The sequence below is a fragment of the Coenobita brevimanus genome, chromosome 5, assembly GCF_032717465.1.
Source record: "Coenobita brevimanus isolate Jiangsu-jjx chromosome 5, ASM3271746v2, whole genome shotgun sequence".
NCBI classification, from domain to species: Eukaryota; Metazoa; Arthropoda; class Malacostraca; order Decapoda; family Coenobitidae; genus Coenobita; species Coenobita brevimanus.
In genome coordinates this window covers 18,020,331-18,025,233 of record NC_136958.1, presented here as the reverse complement: position 1 = coordinate 18,025,233, position 4,903 = coordinate 18,020,331, and positions in this window count along the sequence as shown.

The window sequence follows — 4,903 nt, the reverse complement described above, 5'->3', positions numbered from 1 at the left end:
TTCCTCCATCACTTCCCTCCACTGACGCCTTCACGGCTGACATTAAAATGTCTTCAGCTGATGTATTTTCTGCCATCATTGGCCTCAGTACTAACAAGGTATATGGGCCTGATGGGGTCCCTCCTGTTGTCCTCAAGAACTGTGCTTCTGTGCTTACACCTTGCCTAGGTGAACTCTTTTGCCTTTGTCTTTCAACTTGTACCTGTCCTTCTTGCTGGAAGTTTGCTCTCATTCAGCCAGTCCCAAAGAAGGGTGACCATTCCCAACCCTCTAACTATCATCCAATTACTTTAACATCCTGTGTCTCAAAAATATTAAAGCATCTTTCTTATTACAACCTTCTTTCTGATCATCAATATGGGTTCCGTCAGGGATGCTCCTCTGGCGATCTTCTCACCTACCTATAAGACTTCTGGTCATCCTTCTTTCGGGACTTTGGCGAAAGCTTTGCCATTGCATTTGACATCTCAAAGGCTTTCGATCGAGTCTGGTATAAATCTTTAATTCCCAAACAGCCCTCGTATGGTTTCTATCCTTCTATCTGTGCCTTCATCTATAGCTTCCTTTCTGGTCGTTCTATAGTTGCTGTTGTAGAAAGCCATCGTTCTTCTCCTAGATCTATCTAACTAGGTGTTCCTCAGGGCTCTGTCCTATCACCAACTCTCTTCCTTTTATTCATCAACGATCCAAGCTGCATATCTAACCCAATCCACTCGTACACTGACGATTGCACCCTTCACCTTTCCATTCGGTTTCTGCAACGTCCATCTCAACAGTTACTTCAACAAACAAGGGATGAGGCTATGGCACACATAATGTCTGACTTGGCTCGTATCTCTGACAGGGGTAAATATAATCTTGTCTTTAGTGTATCAAAGACTCAGTTCTTACACCTACCAACCCGTCAAAATCTTCCACAGGGGTACCTACTAATGTTTAATAATATCCAGCACAACCCTGCATCATCCTTGAACATGCTTGGGGTTTCATTCACTTGGGACTTATCTTAGAAAGATCATATTGCATCTCTTGTAAAATCTACTTCCAAGAGATTAGGTGTGTTAAGCCGACTCCTTGCCTTTTTTACCCCTGCACAGTTGTTGACTTTGTACACGGGTTTTACTCGCCTCTGTTTAGAGCACAACTCTCATGTGTGGGGAGGCTCCTCACATACAACTCTTCTCAATAGGGTGGAGTCAAAGGCTTTTCATCTCATCAACTCTCCTCCTTTTACTGGCTCCCTTCAACCTCTGTCTCTTCACTGCACTGTTGCTTCTTTATCTCTTTTCTATCGCTATTTCAATGGTCTCTGCTCCTCTGAATTGTCTGCTTGCATCCCTTCACCTCTACGATGGATGCGTAGCACCTGTCTAGCAACAAACTCTCATCCCTTTTCTGTCCAACTCTCTAATGCAAGATTTGACCGTTTCTCTCAGTCCTTCATTTATGCAACAGGTCAACTCTGAACTGTCTCCCTCTGTCTGTTTTTCCTGCTAGCTATGATCTCCAGTCTTTCAAACGCAGTGTGTCCAGGCATCTCGAAATGATTGGATCTTGAATTTGGTTCTCTTTTGTATTGTTTTTGTTTTTTTCTAGGAAGGAACTGTTTTGCAGGCTCCTGGCCTTTGGTTCCTTCTTCTGTGTGTATATATATATATATATATATATACAGTAGTGCACCAACTTTCGCTACAGCAGGATTCGCGGAATCCACTTTCGCGGCATGCACCAAATATTCCCTAACTTCCACTTTCGCTTGAAAAAAATCGATTTTCGCGCACAAATTTTGGGTTTGGGACAATATTTTGAACTTTGAATTTCCTGCACCGCCCGCCCGCAACCCACTGCCATCTTGAATGACGTCATGTCAACACTCTGTCCACCCATTCCCGCCATTGTGTACGAGCGTGCTAGCTCCATTGTGTTGGATTCTCACGGTTCAATGGCCTCTACTATACCTGGTAGTGTGGGGAAAGGGTCTGGTGGTGTGGGGGGAGAGCCTTGTGGTGTGGGGGGAGGGCCGGGAGGCAGTGGTGGTGATAAAAAGTGGCCGGGACATTCAAAGTCGGGAGGAAAGGCCAAGGCTAAAAGAGAGTATCGTGTTGGAGTGAAGAAACGGCAGTATAATAATGGATTTGTTCAAGAGAACCTAGCACAAAGGGAAATTCAGCACAGAGTGGAAGTGTTGCATCAAGTTGCATCTGAGGAGGCAGAGAGAGAGAGTGGTAGCGAGGCAGCAAGAGGTGGCGCCAATACGTCTGGCATGGCTAAATAAGCCCGCCACGCGCCTCGGATACTTACCCCCAACATCCATTAAACACCTCAACCTGGTCTCTGTGGTATGTTTCTCCTCATATAATGTGTACTGTACAGTTTTTATTGTTTGTATCTCACAATGCAATGTACAATAGTGATTTGATGTACTGTATTGCAAGTGAAAATGAAAATCTGATGTTACTTTAGGATAACCGGGAACCAATTAGCCTTTTTGCCATAAAGACAATGCCCCAACTTTCGCTAATTCCATTTTCACGCATTATTTTTGGACCCAATTAGGCGCGAAAATTGGTGCCCCACTCTATATATATATATATATATATATATATATATATATATATATATATATATATATATAGATATATATATATATATATATATATATATATATATACTGTATTTATGTGTATATATATATATATATATATATATATATATATATATATATATATATATATATATATCGTTTGGTTTTATGCCAGGCATCCCCGAAGGGCTAAGGCGTTGCCCCTGGGTAGAGAACTTTTGTATTGGAGCGTGTAGCATTTTATGACTGGATGCCCTTCCTGATGTCTACCGATGACCCTTGGGTGGATTCGATCCTCCAACCCTTTGGTCAGAGCGGAGTGCTCTAACCCCCTGAGCCACGGCTGCTACACTGTATATATACATGTATCTCTCTCTCTCTCTCTCTCTCTCTCTCTCTATACTGTATATATACATATCTATCTCTCTCTCTCTCTCTCTCTCCCTCTCTCTATACTGTATATATACATATCTATCTCTCTCTCTCTCTCTCTCTCTCTCTATGTATATATATATATATATATATATATATATAGAGAGAGAGAGAGAGAGAGAGAGAGAGAGAGAGGTGAGAAAGCTGGACCTAGGCAATAAGATGTGTTGATGGTTCTGGGTAAACATGGCAAGTGAACTCTGCCATGTACTTAGCTTACAGTACATGTATCTTTGAATTTACCTTCTCAGTTGCATTGATCAAGACGTGATAACTTTAACACAAGGCATCCCGTCAATGTATGGGTACGTCGCAACGTTTTGTCACAGCTAGACCCGTCGATGTACTGGTACGTCGCACAATTGCAAGGCTCATAATTTGCACAATTATCAATTTTCATGCGTGATTTTTGGTATGTATACACGGGAGACCTCTTCCTCTACAAGATGTCAGGCAGGGACAATGCCTTACCCCGCATGAACCTCCACCCCCCCTCCCGCACGCCATTGTCACGGCAATTCACCTGTTACCAGTGACCCGGCCAATAAAGGCATTCAGAGCCAGAGTGCTTTCCCAATCAATGATAATGTGGAGGACAAAGTTTACGTAGCATTAGAGGAAGAAACAGTCAGAAATGATGATCAAGTAATGTCGCCAAAAAAAGGTCAGGTATGTTGATGTGTTAGTGAGTGAAACAATGCTTATATTGCCTATATTACTGTTTGAAAATCAATATACTCTTGTACTACATATAAATTCGTACCAAATAAATAAATAAATACCGTTTATGAGTGGTGTAGAATGGTTACTCTCCCATAGAACTCATTTTCTTTGGAGCCAGCCTGATAGAAAACCCAGAAAGATAAGGAGTACTGCTATCTGTATCGAGTATTTAAAACCTCAGGTGAGCGATTTCTCTATGAATTTTCGATGTTTCTGACCAAAAGCGGAGGTTTGAGCCAACAAAAAAAAATTCCAAAATTGGTCGGGACTGGGGGGAGTCAGTGGTGGAAAATCGGTCGGGACGTGACGGGTTAATTCTTTGCGGGTGGAGGGAAGCAGCCGCCATATTGGCGATGACGTCAGTATTCATACTGCAGACAACGCTCCAATCCATCACAGAATACTTAGTCAGTAACAGCAATAATCGTTGTCATGATATTTACTGACATGGCCACCATAGATCGAAACTACCCACTTCAGGTACAGTATGTTGCGAAGGATTACTTTTTCGTGGTGTAAATGGGTGGTACAGCTCCGGTCAGATTTTCATGATACGGTCAGCAGTGACAACGCCAAAGCGTCTGTGGTTCAGAGTTCGAGAAATTCGACTCGCGTGTCTGAGACACATACACACACACACACACACACACACAGTATACACCTAAGGCATGGTAACAGACATCGACGGAGCATCTCCCTATTTTATTACAATCATGACCAATATTTCTATGAAATATGTAATCTATATCCTTATATATATATATATGTAAAAGACTAGTTATTTTTTTATTACTTTACTTCCATGTCACATGAATTAATATGGTTAGGCAACAAAGTATTACATTTACCCAGAATACATCCTATACTTGTATACGGTAGTCATAGCTAGGAAACGCTGACAGGTAACATTTTACCACATGCCTTGACCTTGCAACTGACCTTTTAATTTCAAACTACATTTGTGTAGTAAACAGATGATAAAAGTATAGCACACCTGTCTCGTGTGTAAGTTCTGAAACACACGGACGGTCTGGTCTCTTTACATTTTTCTAAGCTATACGTTAGTCACATAAATGACGGATGCTACCACGACGTGGATAAGCGTCTTATTTTAAATCATGATTGGTGAAGTAAAATCAATATACAGCTTTTTCTTAATATATT